Source organism: Amblyomma mixtum, chromosome 1, assembly GCF_055824585.1.
Source record: "Amblyomma mixtum isolate Tamu chromosome 1, ASM5582458v1, whole genome shotgun sequence".
Taxonomy (NCBI): domain Eukaryota; kingdom Metazoa; phylum Arthropoda; class Arachnida; order Ixodida; family Ixodidae; genus Amblyomma; species Amblyomma mixtum.
In genome coordinates this window covers 36,802,103-36,819,879 of record NC_143012.1, presented here as the reverse complement: position 1 = coordinate 36,819,879, position 17,777 = coordinate 36,802,103, and the positions used below count along the sequence as shown (strand labels likewise).

General features: G+C 47.7%; 1 protein-coding gene across 4 annotated transcripts in view; it reads left to right on the top strand.

The window, feature by feature from the left end:
* The window catches only part of LOC149366026 (uncharacterized), a 287,338-nt gene that overhangs the window by 179,937 nt on the left and 89,624 nt on the right, over window positions 1–17,777 (top strand). The gene's annotated exons all lie outside the window — the stretch shown is intronic.

Below are 17,777 nucleotides of genomic sequence, written 5' to 3'. Positions count from 1 at the left end.
ACGGTTGTGGGGAACGTATAGAAAAGTTCGGAGGCACCATTCATTTCATTTCGGAGGCCATGTTTTGTAACGACTTTTTTTTTTCCCCCGGATCTTCTGTTTTTCCTTCTTTAGTTAGGAGTTAAGACTTATGAGGCCATGACTGACAGATAGCTAAGCAATGGGAGTTCATGTATAAGGAGAATTTCAACGTAGTCATAATGAGAGAAATACCCTCGTAATGCTTGGCGTATCACCTGTGATACAGAGCGTGAAAATGTGATTAATTTCCAATTGTGGTCGCAGAACTCCATGAATTGCTAATTTATATAGATTTTCCTTTTGCAACATATTTGTCAGATCAAGCCTAAATTTGTGTTTACAGTGTTGCAATCGCAGGTTATGGAGCAGTTGTGAATTTGTCGCTGTTTACTGTATGCGCCTGTGCAGTTCCGCCCAATATTATCGTCTTCAGGTGTTCAGAAATCCTTAAAATTAGCTCAGTTTATGTATATTGTGATCTCTTTTTTTTGTGTATAAATTTTCGTGTTTTATTTTTTTGCGTTCCTGCAATGAAAGGACCACGCATTTGTGATGTAATCCTGGAAGTGGCACGTCGTTTGTCCGACGTTTCCAATACCCGAGTCTATGGACTGTCCATAGACTTCTGTATATAAAGACTATAGACTCTCTATGGACAAATCTTACAGAACAGTCTTTAGGCAATACAAAGGCTATAGACATTCTATAGACAATCTATAGATTTATGGCCATACACTTCTAGTAGATTGTTGTCTATAGACTATGACTAGACAAAAATAGAAATATGCATGGAAGGCAGTAGAGCCTATGAGAACTGTCTGAGACTGTCTATAGATCATTTTTATTAGGGTGTTATAAGGGCGGTCGCCCGTATACCCCTTCCCGCACGTAATCAATCCATAGCTCACATTGTACCGGGCTTGGCAACACGCGCGACCTGTTCGAGCGGCAAAAAATGCGGACCTAGCTGCTCCGGCTTTTCAGCCAGGTAGTACATTATATAGCGCGTTACAACAGCTCTATACGCAGTGCTTCCGCAACGCCACTGAGACCGAAAGGCGGCCGCGCCAGCGGTTGCGGATCTCGGAGCCGCTATACACAGCAGCAGCGCTACGTAACGCCCGCAAACATTCGCAATGACAGCCCCTTTCCGGGATCGGCGGCGGCGGTATAGCTCGTAAGAAAATGCGCCCGAGAGAGGTCGTTTCTCCCAGCTTGCCATATACTCGAGCAGCCCTGTAGTATCTGCCACTGACCAGCTTCCGCCGGCAAAACAAACGCTAGCACAGGCAGCAGCCGATGCAAGGCTCGGCGTCTCAAGGCATTCCTCGCGCAGAAAAGCCATTGTTCCGTCGGCGGCGACGCACTTCGGTTCGAAGTCTGCTTGTGTGTGCGTGTGTGTGTTATGGGTCTGGTGTGTAACTCTGTATAAGGCCCTATGCGAACTCGGCAGAGGCTGTTTCTTTTCTTTTCTTTTTTGAAGAAACGGAAAGGCAAGGAAGGAAAGGAACGGAGGCGCAGCTGTATTTCATGCGCGCCGCGGTTCGAAGCCGCGCGCTGAAGGAACCGGAAAACGCTCGTTGTAAGAAAAAAAAAAATAAAACGAAAGATCGGAATACGGTGAGGAAACTGGGTCGGCGCCGTTCCGTTTCGCGCGTGAGCGATGGGTCTTCTCTCCACGGCGCGCACCCGACTTTGGTGGCTCTGCAGCTTGTCTGACTCCGCTCTCGACGAATCCGTATTGTTGACGAGTCTGCTCGGCTCCTCCAAGCCTCTATGCCTTTGCCGCTGGGTATTTTTTCTTTGTTCTTTTTTTTGCAGGCGTATGTGTAATACGCGCCGAGTCTCACATGTGCGCTTGTGTGTAGGCACTTCCTGTTGGGCATGGACCCGTCTCTACGCCCCTGTCTCTGTTGACGGAGCCGAGTGTAACAACAATCGGGTACGGGTGCGCTGCTGTTGGTCGTATGCCTTCCTTGTTGCACCGGGCGCTGGCTGATACAGTCGCGCACGATTTGAAGTTGCGTATTGCCCGAGCAATCGTTGCACGGCTTCGGCGGTGTTACGTGTGTTGTGGCGCGAACGCCTCGCTGAATAGAGTCAGTGTGTTTCTTAAGCTGTGCGCGATCCGTGTTTCCATTGTACACCCGGTCGGCTCCGCATTCCGGGACACTTTGTTCTCTTTTTCGGTGCGCGAACGCGGGAGGAATGGGAAATTAAGTTGGAGTGCAATTGGAAATAAAGTAGGGAGCGAAATTGGAAGTCGCTGACCGGGTCAGTAGGTGAAAATGATTTTGCGGGACCACTCTGTAGCGACTTCCCTGTTCACGTCAGGTGGGAATAGGGTGCCCGTTGGATTTGCGCAATGTCATCTTTATGACTTGGCCGGGTCGGGGACTGAAATTTTGCTGGCTTGTGACCTGTGTCGTGACTGAGAGAATTCCATCGAACCGTCGATTATGGAAATAAGGTAGTCGAGGGTCATTTGCGCAGGATTCACCCACACCGCCGTGCGTCGCCCGACACTTTTATGCAGACGTGGAGGAGGTTTTCAAGACAATTGGGAAATTGGTTTTTGAGGAAAGGAAATGGCGCAGTATCTGTCTCACATATCTCGGCGGACACCTAAACCGCGCCGTAAGGGAAGGGAGGAATGTGGGAGTGAAAGAAGAAAGAGAGAAAGAGGTGCCGTAGTGGAGGTCTCCGGAATAATTTCGACCACCTGTTGATCTTTAACGTGCACTGACATCGCGCAGCACACGGGCGCCTCTTGCGTTTCGCGTCCATCGAAACGCGGCCGCCGCGGTCGGGTTCGAACCCGGGTACTCTTGTTTTCATATATCGATTGCAAATACGTAATATATTGAGGTGAAGCCTTGGCAAGAAATTTTAATGGACATCGGTGACTAGTCACGTTTGAGACGGTTGAATGCCTCTGCATACTTCGCTCTGTGCGGTTACAAGTCGGTCGACTCGAAGACACTGTATAGTGTTGATTAATACCAAAGTGTCGTCAGTTTTACCGGTGCTCACTTTATCGAGCTGTTATTTATGTGTCACAAGAAACTTCAGCGTCAACAGCGGCATTTGTAGTGGGCAATCTGTTAACATCGAATCGCACCCAAAATAATTCGGTTGAAAGCAGTGGCACAGTGCGCACATTACGTGAGCACAGTGTTCATAGAAAAAAGATTACTGAAAGTCACCTTGAACCAATTGGAAGGGGTGTGACACCAAAGCCTTCGTCCCCCCCCCCCCCCCCTCCCCCGCTCGCACTTTTTGCCGAAAAAAAAAAGAACAGAGAAAAGCAGGATACAATAGTCGCAGAGCACGTTGAACAGGACATAGCGTTGGAAAAGGTGGTAATTGGGCGACCAATATGTTATCGGCTTCGGCCTCTCCGGACTGGGTTGCATTGAGCCGCGCCGCAGCGACGTCGCGTGCGCGCTTGTCCTTTCTATTTCTTTTTTTTTCTTTTTTACGGTTGAAGCGAGCGCGGGGTTTCAATGCGCTTTCCAACGTCCTCGGTGTTTTTATTTTGTTGTTTTTGTTGTTGCTTGTGCGGCGTGATTTTTGCTCGCCTCAGCACAAATGGAAGCGCCCAAAGTCGCCACCGTTGACAACGGCAACCGCCGGCGTCAGCTATTCAGAACGCTCTCCCGCTGTTCTTTTTCTTTCCTTTTTTTTTTTTGCTGCCCGCTCCGGAAGGACACACACGGCAGCAAGTGAAAGGGCGGATGGAAATTCAGGAACCTTGCCGCTGTGCCGTACTGCGGCCTTGAGCTGAAATAAACAAAGAGAAAGGAAGAGTGAAAGAGCAGTGGAACTGGGACGAAAGTGAAATGAAAGTGAGCTCGCGAATCGGTCGAGCAATTGCAATTGTAAAAAGGGCGTGTCTCGATCCTGGGAATATCTGGCGTAGCCTTTGACTACGCTGTAGTGCGTCCTGCATCTGAGTAGGAAATCGCGGGTTCTAACCCGTATACAAGCGGCCTCGTTTCGATGGTGGCGAAAGGAGAACGCGCCTGTATGTAACGCGGGTTTCGATGGACGTTGAAGGAAGTCCAAGCAAAATAAAGTAGATAAAAAAATTACCCGTTGCGAGTTCGCTGCGTGGGCTAAATGCTTTCCGTCGACGTCCACACCCCGGTTAAAAAAAAAATGTGTTTATTGTTTTTGACCTTTTGAGTCTGAACGGTTCTAACACCTGGCTGTTTCATGCTCTTATGCCTTCGAACATGTATGGTTGACTCGAGCGAAAGCTTTAGGACACCAGCTAATTTTAGCAGTCATACAAGCGAGATATTGCAACTACAGAACTGAGGCAAAACCAAAACTATGAGGCAAATTTGGGCGTAAAGTTTCTGGTAGTGCCATTTTTCAAATCAGATATTTTTCTTCTTTTTCTTGCGCCATGCAGGCATTTCTGAGGCTGTGGTCTGTAGTGATGTAGTATTGATTGATTGATTGATTGATTGATTGATTGATTGATTGATTGATTGATTGATTGATTGATTGATTGATTGATTGATTGATTGATTGATTGATTAAAAAGGGCGGTAGCTGTCTACCGCGACGGCTTAGGCGCTGTGGGATTCGCCTGCGCAGGTCGCGGGTTCCATCCGCTCATGTACTGAAATACCGAAGAACCGCGCCTGCTTTTGAAATTAGCCCGACGCACTGGGCTCTCTTTTTTTTTTGGCCCGTAGCTCGCGGTGTAGATTTAATCCGTTTAGTAAATTAAACGCCTGAATTAAAAAAAAAAAAAGCAGCGGCCTCCAGAAACCTGTTAGTTTGAGGCGCTGAACTTCATCGCACGTTGATGACCTTGCACTCTGAACAAAATAGAAGAACTAACCAAAATAACAAAAAAATAACTAGAACTAAACAAAACAAAAGTGACCTGTTTCTGGCGCGTCATACACGTGCCGTCAAAGCTGCTTGGCCCGTAAGCTCGGGAGTTAATTGAGCGTCAGTTAAGGATGCTGGTGTACATTAGGCCGTAAGGAGTTCTGACGTGCTTGGAGTAAAATGCGAAGCGATTACGCGTAGTCTGCTTTATAAAAAAAAAAAAAAAGACGGTAAACCTCGTCAAAAAACAGTTGAGGCCTGGCCGTCCTGAGTGGTTCTCGTTGAGCACCCATGACTGCGACTATGTATTCACCGCGTATTCTTCGTCCCCAAGTGGACGCAGCGTTTTTAGCTACGCTGTGCTAACACCATAGTCAGTTCGGGATGATTTAGTGCGCTAACCATTACCGCCTCTCGGCGGGACTTAAATGGTCTTTGTATAGCGTGCTTCGCTGCACTTTGCTTGGGAAGCAGCGATGCGCACTGCATGTAACAGCGCATACAACTAAGCGCAAGTGGAGACGCGGGTAGGTATACACCGTAAATTGCGGTATAGAGGCCGCGGGTATTCTTTTTTAAAATCTGTACCTCTGTTAACTCTCTAGAGGTGAGAGAGAGAGACTAATAAATAATGTCTAGAGGTGGGGCCCGTACATTATTCCTTTTCAATATCGCTCACTACAGCTTGAAGTGTCCAACGCTATTCTGTCTGGCCGCCGCGGTGGCTCAGTGGCTATGGTGCTCGGCTGCTGGCCCGAAAGACGCGGGTTCGATCCCGGCCACGGCGGCTGAATTTCTTTGGAGGAGAAATTCGAGGCCCGTGTACTGTGCGATGTCAGTGCACGTTAAAGAACCCCAGGTGGTCGAAATTTCCGGAGCCCTCCACTACGGCGTCTCTCATAGCCTGAATCGCTTTGCGACGTTAAACCCCATGAACCAAACCAAACCAAACCTATTCTGTCTGCCGAGCGCGGACAGTTTAAGAAAAAAAAATCCACCTAAAATTGAACTCTTCGGACTTTGTACCGGAAATTACGGGACATCGTCTCGCTAAAGCCGTGCAGCGTTGCGGAAGCTTTCTTTGCAGGCGGGATGGAGGAGCTAGAAAAGTGTCTGCACGTATAAGAACAGCGTAATTGAGCGTGCAGTGGTTAGTCACACTACGCCAGTAAGCGCCTGTATTTATACTGCGAGCAGCTTTGAAAGCGTCCCTGAATCGCTCTGTACCAGGTTTTCAAGCTATAGTGTTCCGTAATTCTTTCTTTTTTTTTTTCGCCGAGATAGTAAATGGTGCGACAGTTTTCACGTGCGTGCCTGTCCGCACGCGATCGCTACTCAACCACGTACTCATGGAAGCCTTTAGCGCTCCACTGTACAACTAGCCCCGAGGTCGCGCACACACTGGCCTCTCAACGGAGCAGATAACTAGCAGGGACGCCGAGCAGCCTACCGTGTCGCGTTGCGTTTGTTCTGAATCGTCGTCTAGCCGTGTATAATAGACTACGAGGCCTCATCTTCGTCTCCACGTGACCCATGACGTCGTGGCCCACCCCTGCGTCCACTAACCACCGCTACTACCGCCGCCGGCGAGCCGAGGTCAAGCGAGGACTCTTTCTCACCGCACCGTCGTGGAAAGGCTATACGAGATGGGGGGGGGGGGGGGGGGGGGGGGAAACAAGCCAGACGTTTTTGACCACCGGCTGCGCGTGCGAAGGGGACGGTCAAGTAAACAACGAAGCGCGGAATGGATCTGGGGTGGGATCAGAGGGACCTCCGAGGGGGTCAGCGCGAAAGGGGAGCGCCGACACGTGACCCCTCCTCTCCTACTTTGGTGCATGTGCGGGACTGGAGTTGTGGTGGAGCATTCGTGCACGGAGGACTGGGTGCGCACTGCGGGCTTTACTGTGACGAGAACCTTTGCGCGCTTGTTTATTTGAAAAAAAAGAAAGAAACTGGAAAGAGCAAAACGCTGAGGCAGCGTATGAGTATGGAGAGTTAGCAGTATCGATGAATATTGCGTCATTAGCCATATTCGCTGTATCCAGTACAAATTTTTCGTTATATCCGGATATCTACTTTTTTGGTGCCAGCGTATACAGCGCAAGAAGACAATTCGCTTGACACCACTTCGAATGTCCTACGTCAATTTGTTTGGCCGTACTGGACGTTTGAAGTTTCGGGAATTGGTTTGGGCAACCAATGGTCGTCTTTGAGAATCCGTATGATGCGCTACTCTTTTATTCGGCTAGTAATCTTATGCTCCGTAACACGCTGAGTCGTTTGGTACCACTCCGAACATTCTACGCCAATTAGGTGGCCCACAATCAGTGTACAAATGGTACCACCAATACTAACGCGACGTTGAGTGATCTAACGATCTGTAATGCTAAATGGCCGCTTTGTTGCGTTTGGTCTGGAAGTCGCGAACTGTACTCTTGTATTTTTTGAGGGACTCTGGTCCCTTATCCTGTAACCATGGGGTCCAATAAAATTCTCTTGGTTTGGATGTGCGTGTGCGTGTGTCAGGAGTTCTAGAAGAAAACACACCGTGCGCGAACAGCAGAGTAAAGTTCACAGGTTCTTCTTCTTTGCACCAGAGGTGCCCCGCCAGAGACGGTTGGTAACTCGAAGACTGAAGCTTATTTCTTCGCACCAGGGGTGCCCCGTCAGAGACGGTCTTGTGATGAGTTGACACGCAGGGGTAAGGCGAACACTTGAAGTTTATGTACAATAATTTACAGAATATACAAGTTAAACACAACGGCAAAAAGACAAACAACCAAAAGGCGGAACTGGCTAATACTAGGGGAGGCCCCTACTCGGCGTAGCCGAAGATGCGTAGCATCTCACCTTAGCGCAGAACCCTGCTTCCAGCTCCGGGGCCCGGTTTTAAAGCCCTAAAGGCCCGGCCCACATTTCGTAGCTTCCAATCATGTTGTGCTCTTAACATGATTGATTCTTCAAGGGCATGGCCAGCCCTCCGGCTTCAACAAGGTAAAGCACTCTCTCCACCACAAAATAAAAACAAACACAAATAGACATTCGTGCCAGCACGTGCGCGAATCGGTACCGCGGGCCGGGGGACACCCGTTCTTCCCAGCGCGTTCGCGAGCGGGCGCGTTCCAAGAAAGGACGCTTCGCTTTGAGCGCCCCCAGCCGCGTTCCGATGACCCCGCGTACACTACCGATCCCTTACAAGCAGAAAAAAAAACAGGCTTGTGAAAGAATGTCTGCGCAACCCCGTACTTGATGTTGCCTTCTAACGCTCTTCACTACAAGATAGTTTCCATTTTTTTTTCTTCAGAAATTGAATTTGTTATGCTACAGGGAACCATCCAAACGTAGACACGGATAGTTTGCTTAGGGTGCTGAGCGCCCACTACGGCATTCCCTTACCTTTCCCTCTCCCCCTGTCCTCAACGCCTTTTCGATAAACAGTGTGGTGTCGTGGGGACCCTGTGAGGCCGTCCACTAGCATCAGCTGAGCGCTCTAACCCGGCGTGAGACGGCGGCGAGGAGCCAGTCGTCGCTGTCTCCTCCACGGTGTCCGTCTACTCGCCCACTCGACGCGCTTATCACCGCTCTATACCGCGCTGCCGAGTTACGCGGCGACCAGTTGCGCTCTCTGTAATTAGCTCCCGGCTGGACTCCAAGTGGGTCGCGCATGCGCACGATGCGCTCTGCCGGCGACGCGCGTATCCCGCACCGTCTGCCTGCCTTCTGCTTGGAAAACTGACACTTTGCGCGCGGCCGCATATTCGTATTTTCCTCCTTGTCTCACCAGTGCTGTCCCTTGCGTAGGGGTCCGAGCGCTGGCGGGATTAAATGACAGTTATCTGTGCTTTCCCTTATAAAAATGGTCTATAGACACGCTATAGACTTCTTATTGACTCTATTGACTTCCTATAGATACTGCTTTTTGTCTGTACATAGTCTATAGACTGTCTATAGGTAGGTCTACTTAGAATGTATGGCCATAAATCTATAGATTGTCTATAGACTGTCTGTGGCATTTGTATTGCCTATAGACTGTTCTCTAGGATTTGCCTATAGACAGTGTATAGGCTTTATAAGAGAGAAGTCTATAGACACTCTATGGACTGTCTAAAACGTTTCTTGTAAGGGTTGTTCCATACCTAGTAGTGAAAGGAAAATCAGAGGTCTCTGATGCGTTACCCTTCACCTTCGCACCTTATTTTGCCTTAAAGGAAGCAACAACTTCGCTGTTACGGAGCGGTCACAGCGGCAAGTTAACTGGACACTTCCATCATTGTTTAAATGAGCTACAGTTTTTCACTTGTTCTTTCTCGGACTAAGGGAGTTGGGGAAATTATTAGTCTTTAATTAACGTGAAAGTATTTTAGTACGTTCACGATACTGCCTCACATTTGGCGTGCTGTATTGTAGTGTCGTTGCTTGTTTTCTGTCGTGACCAGTGGATCACTTACTTTTTCGCGTGGTCTGCGAGAAACGTCCGTAACGCCGCATGTTACGGCTGTGGCGAATCACACTTTCAACTGAAGGGAGTAAAAAGGGAGTAAGCTGTGCTCTAGCGCACATATCCCTTTTATTCCTTTTTCACTCCCACATAAGGGTAATTGTGTTCAACGGCGTAAGCACGGCGAAAACAGGAAACACGTACGAAGCCGCCACGACACAAGTCGCTGTCGTGCGACAGACCACACAACAGGACTCTCTGTCGCGCGACAGAAGAATCTGTCGTGCGACAGAAACTTCTGTCGCACGACAGAAGTTTCGATCGGGCGTGCTTAACTGAGACAAGAATAGGAATTTCTTATGAACATTTCTAGCTGTTTGTCAGCACTTTTCCATTCTTTCAATTATGTTGTCGTGGGGCCTTTCACTTCATTTCGTTTATTAATAATCGAATACAAAAATAAAACACGAATAATGTATTACTGGTATGATTCTGGAAGTATCGTACTTCTGTGGGGCCTATGATCATATAAAACAGACTGGGCAAGAGCACAGGATAAAATTTAGCATAACAGAGTTAAAATGCAAAGGAAACACTACATGTAAGAAGTAAATGATCGAAAAGAATTAAGTGGGTGAGTCTAAACTAGCATTTTCTGAAAGCTGCATGTAGACAAATTAAGGAAGGAAGCTAATGAGTGCAGGAGAAACAGGAGGAATAATAAACCGGTTTGCTACCCTGCACGGGGAGAAAGGAATGAAGGGATATAAAGATGAAGGAGAAAACAGAGTAACAAGAAAATGAAGTGAGTAACCTAGAAAATAAGCGCAATCCAGATGGCTACACAACAGCTTGTTCAATAAACAATAATACCAATAAGCAAGAAATAAGAGCTAGAAGGCAAGGTGATAAAAATAAAACTCAACAAGCGATATTAACTCGCTCAGTTTGCCACCCTTCTAAGTCGCATCATGTGTCCATCTCAGCTCACGTGCGCGTGGCATATCTGTGAGTTTTGTCCAATGCTTTGAAGGACGGTGCCCTGTGGTCATCAAAAAAGCGAACCGTTATGGGAGGGGGGAGGTTAGGTCTTTCTTTTGCATTTATGTCGCACGAAGAATGGGCCACAAACAACGTAGCATCTGCGGAAGAAGGTTGCACTGTTGTTTGCCGCTAGAGTCATCCCCCTTTTCTTACAATGGGACTCCGGCACTGATAAGCGAATGCACGATAACATCAGTGAAAGGGTACGACGTGTAGCCCTTCAACGAAGTCTATGCGCTCGCCCTTATCTGGAGTGGCGACTGCTTCGGACTGACCTCTTTAGCTCTGTAAATAGAGTATGTAAGTGCTTGCGCTGTGGTCCCGCCAAAAAGGCGGCAGGGAGGGGCATAGGATCCCGGGGTGGTAATATTTATTGCACTTCAGACGCTTTTATTCTGAGCCCTTTAGCACACTGGAACATTACTGGGAGCGGAGGAGGGCTGGCATCTATCCACAATATCATCATCATCATCATCAGCCTGGCTATACCCACTGCAGGGCAAAGGCCTCTCCCATGTCTCTCCATTAACCCTGTCATTTGCCAGTTGCGGCAACTGTATCCCCGCAAACTTCTTAATCTCATCCGCCCACCTAACTTTCTGCCGCCCCCTGCTACATTTGCCTTCTCTTGGAATCCACTCCGTTACCCTTAAGGACCAGCGGTTATCTTGCCTTCGCATTGCATGCCCTGCCCAAGCCCATTTCTTCCTCTTGATTTCAACTAGGATGTCATTAAACCGCGTTTGTTCTCTCACCCACTCCGCCCTCTTCCGATCTCTTAACGTTACACCTATCATTTTCATTTCCATAGCTCGCTGCGTTGTTCTTAACTTAAGCTGAACCCTCTTTGTTAGCCTCCACGTTTCTGCCCCATAGGTTAGTACCGGTAAGATACAGCTGTTGTATACTATATATAACGATATATAGCAAGCTATTACAAATTGGAAAGACACAAATTTCTACCACCTGACAAGGCGTTGGAGGAGACTCCGAACGAGGTCTTTTCTTAGCACCTGTCTATTGGCAAATATATACCCGGATGACTTTAACCGGAGTGCAGGTTATGTGACGCAACAGCCACGTATTGTGACATACAATGACAATGTAAAGAAGAGCCTCAACCGGAGGATCTAGTACAAATTCCTTCTCTCGAACAATCGGAGGCCGTTCTGGTCAGCTCAAACCCGGGCATTCAAGCCTTGGCCACCGTTGGCCACTAAGGTCGCCGCTAGCCATGGGCTGGCGGCCATCTAGCGCGGAACATCTGCGTCCAGATTTTCACGAAATAAGCGTTTTCTAATCCAATCCAATCCAATTGAAGGGAGAAGCAGAATTCATTAACCCTTTAAGGCGCTTTGTGCATGATTGTGTAGAAAGCGACCCTCAGCTTTTGACGAGTGCTACACCTAGTACTGATTTCTTTTGTTATGCCACCATATAGCGAACAGAATAAATAATCTTTCACAAAATACTGAGCATGGTAGCGAGTCACCCGCCATTGTCGTGCATACAAGTTTTGCCAGCAGTAATAATTTAAATTTTTGTCCCCGAATTTCTAGCGTAGTGTACATCTCTGAAACTGAAAGTGATTCCACCTGCCCTGGTATATTTTTCCTGACCAATCCGGGCATTTCGAAGTTTCAGTATACAAAGATGGCGGCCCACTTGTGCAAAATTTTTTACGGACCTGAAAAAAAAATGAAAACATTGGAAAATTGACGGATTCGGTTTCCGCAATCCCGGATCTCCTATTCTGATGGGAAAATGCGAGCGGCTTCTGGAAGGATTAAAATGCGTTGCCTGTTTTGATGTCCACTGACCCAGCGAACCAATTACACTTGCTAGGCAGGGACCTCACACATCATCATAAGCCTGACTACGCCCACTGCCGTGCAAAGGCCTCTCCCATATCTCTCCAATTAACCCTATCCTTTGCCAGTTGCGGCCACCGTATCCCCGCAAACTTCTTAATCTCAGGGGGCTTCACACAGACACCGCTGAAAGCGCAAAGGGGGGGGGGGGGGGGGGTTCCAGGTAGAAGTGCTTTAGCACTCAAAAGTAACGCGTCCGAGATATAACGCTACCTGTAGCATGTTCACAGACGTTCGAACACTCGTGCCAGTGTACTATCGATAACCCATTGTATAGATGCGGAACTTCGTTATCTCACACCTAGTCCGAGCGACCCGTACTTTCCGCTCAGTGTTAATGAATCATGCCGCTCGCGTTAGCGTTCTCCCACGGCCCGATGGCAATTTGCGCGCGACACGTTTTCCTTTCTTGCTCATTTCCGATGTTTCGAACTTTGTGCTTTCTGAATAACGAAATACTTCCGTGCCGGCTTTCGTATCGCGTGCTTCCTCGTTCCTATTCCGTACCTTTCGCCGTTTCTAACACGTTAGCTCCAAAGCCCGGAGCGAGGCACTGTGAAAAGAGGTATCGCCGTTCGTTCTCTTTGGTACTGCAACTATGGAGCGCACAAGTAAGGAAATAATTTTCACCCTACCCGATGAGGCATTTATTTCACGTGGAGTGTTTCCGCACAAGTTACATGTATCGGAGTTGTACGTATTATTCTCCCTTAAACGATTTGCTTAAACACCTCGGTTTTCTTTATTGAACTCTTAGTCGTACTTTTTCAAAGGCGCACCGATCTGTGGCGTAAGCAAGATGCAGTGGCTATGCTGTCACCGGTTGGGGATAACGGCTGAGTTTACGGCTCATTAGAATGCATGCAAACTGAAAATTTTAAAGTCCTTTTTATTTCCTATGCACATAAGAGGTCGTCTCTTGTTTATCAAAAGCAGAGTACATTCCAGCACACCTCGTGCTAGTATGAACGTCAATTCAGCGCCGATGGGCTTTTTAAAACACCACATTATGTGCTTGCCGGAGCTACCCCGGGTGGGTGTATTGCGGCAAAAGCACGTCTCATAGGAACAGATATGAACAAAACATTTCAAAATTATTTTTCCATTTTACAGTGTACCTGCGAAGGCGGCCGAACGTTCGTTAACCGCTGGGAAATGCTTTTAAGAATAGCATCAAAAAGTGCGCAGCGTCATTTCAGAGCTGTTATATGCGTAAAACCGCACGATAAACTTGTGTTGCGACATCGTACATGCGCCCATCAGGCGCTATATCAGCTGGGTGTTTCTCCCAACGCATAAGCTCCTGGTGTAGTCCGACATGCTTCTGAGTGCGCTACATTTTCTCACTAATACAGCAGTCGAAACCAGGTAGTCTGACAGCTCTACGTGAAAAGCTGCGCTCTAACGTCATAGGAATGAAAGCGAGCCACGCCCTGTAGTAGACGACGGCATAAATGGTGCTGCCGTCCGCGAGACCCCCTGTATTCGTAAACACGGTGTTGATCTGTTCGGAGGCTTACGTGGTAAACGGGTTTGTTTTCTCGGTATCCGAAAACTGACGTTCACCTGCTGATCAGTCGGTGTTATTCAGGACTCTGTACTCTAAGGGACTTGTTATCCTTGCAGTGAGTGGTCTTGAGAATGTGCAATTGCTGTTCATGTTGGGACCACATCACAGCAGCGACGCAGTAAGGACATAGTAGCGACGCAGTCAGCACAGAGTAGCGACGCAGTAAGTACAGAGTAGCGACGCAGTAAGTACAGAGTAGCGACGCAGTAAGTACAGAGTAGCGACGCAGTAAGTACAGAGTAGCGACGCAGTAAGGACAGAATAGCGACTAAGTAAGGACAGGTAGCGACACAGTGAGAACGGAGTAGCGACACAGTGAGAACAGAGTAGCGACACTGTAAGAACAGAGTAAAGACACAGTGAGGACAGAGTAGCGACGCAGTAAGGACGGAGTAGCGACGCAGTAAGGACAGAGTAGCGACACAGTACGAACCGAGTAGCGACACAGTACGAACCGAGTAGCGACACAGTACGAACCGAGTAGCGACAGAGTACAAACCGAGTAGCGACAGAGTACAAACAGAGTAGCGACAGAGTACAAACAGAGTAGCGACAGAGTAAGGACAGAGTAGTGACAGAGTACGAACAGAGTAGTGACAGAGTACGAACAGAGTAGCGACAGAGTAAGGACAGAGTAGCCACGCTGCAAGGACAGAGTAGCGACGCAGCAAGGACAGAGTAGCGACGCAGCAAGGACAGAGTAGCGACACAGTAAGGACAGAGTAGCGACACAGTAAGGACAGAGTAGCGACACAGTAAGGACAGAGTAGCGACACAGTAAGGACATGGCAGCGACACAGTAAGGACATGGTAGCGCACAGTAAGGACAGAGTAGCGACACAGTAAGAACAGAGTAGCGACACAGTAAGAACCATAGAGTTTCTTACTATTACCTAGAGGGAAAGCTGGCAGCCCGTCTATGGGAGTTTGCATGGCGACCCCTCGAGACCACTTCAGCCACCATGGGCGCTCAAAGCATCATGGGGCGGTGAGCTACTTGTTGCGGAACTACAACTTTTGGCCAAAAAATAATAAAAAATTAAGCTGTTTGATAACTACAAATGTCCTAATATTCAATATCTTGTCTAATGATTGCAACAAACGAGCAGAAAAGCATTTAAGTGCAAAGTTTGCCCAAAATAAGAGACGCCTCGCTCTCCTATTGGGCTAGTAATGAACGCTATAAAAACTAATATTTCGCAATTAACAGGCGCACTTTTAAAAGTAAATATGGTTTGGTTTGGTTTATGGGGTTTAAGAAAAGAAAATTTCTTAAAATTTCCAAGAAAATTTGTCTTGGAACACCCACATTGATAATCTTGCTCTGGAGCTCAGTAGATCGCTCGGCTGCTTGTATAGAATAAGTTCACTTATACCTTTGTGGCTTAAAGTTTCTCTTTATTATACTCTCTTTTATTCCAGACTTTCCTACTGCATTTTGGTTTGGGGTACAACCTCTAGTAGAAACTACCTCCGAATACTAAAGTTTCAGAAGCGTGTACTTCGCTTACTTGAACGATATGCAGGACACCCACAAGACTTACCAACAGGTCCACTGTTTGTAAAGTATTCTCTGCTAAGAGCTGATGAAATTTATTGCTTCAAGTTATTGCAGTATGTACAAAAACATAAACTACACGCATTTAGCAGTCCCGCTGAAACACACACGCTCGCCCTTCGAAGGCAAGAGCGCAGAAAGCCTCAAACACGCACGAATTATGGAAAACAACATTTAAATTACCAAATTCCGGTGCTTCTAAATAAACTTCCAGATGATGTCGACCTCAACAAATCGATTAAGAAAAAAACGTTCAAAACAATGGTTATCGAGAAAGGAATCCGCTACCAGTGACTTCTCTCTTAAAGCCATATGTAGCGTTTGTATGTAAAACAGTGCTCTTTTACTGTGTGTTGGATGTCGCCTTTTTCTGTTTTTTTCCTCCTTTTCACATGTACATATGTTCGCCACGATGATTGACCTTTGCATTTGTGTTTATATGTTTTTTTTTTCCCGTTCTGTCACATCTACGACAAGAAATCTGTTTTACATATTTGTGTGCAGTGATATGTACTAGATGCTCTATGACATAGAACTGTGTAGAGTGTAACTACAAATGTGTGTGCTGTTTTCTTAAATTTCTTTTGTAATGTTGTCGAAACTGTATGCGGAGGGAGGGCCTCGTCAGGCTAGTAGCCTTTAGCTCTCCCTTCGCTTTTTCCTTGTATTGGAAAGAAACCAATAAACAAACAAACGTCCCAAAGCGACTGAGGCTATGAGAGACGCCGTAGTGAAGGGCTCCGGAAATTTCGACCACCTGGGGTTCTTTGACGTGCACTGACATCGCACAGTACACGGGCCTCTAGAATTTCTCCTCCAAAGAAATTCCAGCCGCCGCGGCCGGGATCGAACCCGCGTCTTTCGGGTCAGCAGCCGAGCACCATAACCGCTGAGCCACCGCGGCGGCTTAAAAGTAAATATGTTTCCAGAAAAGATGCTGTTGCTTAAATACTATAAGAGGTTTTTTAATGGCATTTCGGAAAAGTGCAACCTTTTATTGGCGTCGTGTGTCGTCGCGTTTTCACTACTATGAGTTTTGCACACTGCGTTCGCGCGAAAGTCGTCTGCGCACACACGGACAGCGTTTTTGGAATGAAACGTCTTAGTAATGACGCTCCGTGTTCCTGAAAAACTACGACTGTGCCGCAACAAGTAGCTCACCGCCCCATGATGCCTTGGGCGTCCATGGTGGCTGAAGTGCAGCGCCGCCAGCTTTCCCTGTAGGTAATAGTAAGAAACTCTATGGTAAGAACAGAGTAGCGACACAGTAAGAACAGAGTAGCGACACAGTACGAACAGAGTAGCGACACAGTAAGAATAGAGTAGCGACACAGTACGAATAGAGTAACGATACAGTACGAACAGAGTAGCGACACAGTACGAACAGAGTAGCGACAGAGTAAGGACAGAGTAAGGACAGAGTAGCGCGACAGAGTAAAGACAGAGTAGCGACGCAGCGAGGACAGAGTAGCCACGCTGCAAGGACAGAGTAGCGACGCAGCAAGGACAGAGTAGCGACGCAGCAAGGACAGAGGGTGCGTTCCAATTCTCTAGACGTCCAACAAGACGTCTAGTGTGACGTCTAGGAAGCCGTCTACATGTCTACATATTGGAACGTGTCTACTTCACGCGCCGCCTTGCGGCATATAAACTGAACTAACATTTGCAAATAGTTGCACCCCTATGTTCTTTAAAATTCTTAATAAAACAAGTTAAAAACGCGCTGTTAGTAGTTTGCTAGTTCTTATGTTATTTTTTTCTGCAATAATGGTGCGTTCATCGCTACCGCTTCAGCACACGATCTCACCCGCACGATTTCCTCTCGTGCGATTCACAAATATAATCGTACGTCCACAAAGACGGCTTTATTTGCCGCCAGTTCCTATAAAAATCAACTTAACGGAATGACTGACACTCGAAAGATGGTGTGTCTCCGGGCCTCCAGTGCCCGCCAAGAGCACGGCTCACTCAGCTCTGACTGCACCAAATGCTCCGCCATCTTTAGACAGGAAGTTAGTCTGCATCGATGTGGACTTCGGCGAAGCAGTCTTCTTGGACGGCTTCGTGAAAAATGGAACGCGTCTCAAAATGGCGGCTGTCCGGCAAGACGTCTAAGTAGACGTCTACTCGGGAGTATTGGAACGCACCCAGAGTAGCGACGCAGCAAGGACAGAGTAGCGACACAGTAAGGACATGGCAGCGACACAGTAAGGACATGGCAGCGACACAGTAAGGACAGAGTAGTGACACAGTAAGGACATGGCAGCGACACAGTAAGGACAGAGTAGCGACACATTAAGGACACGGCAGCGATACAGTAATGACATGGTAGCGACACAGTAAGGACAGAGTAGCGACACAGTAAGAACAGAGTTTGCGAAACAGTAAGGGCACGGCAGGGACACATTAAGGACGTGGTAGCGA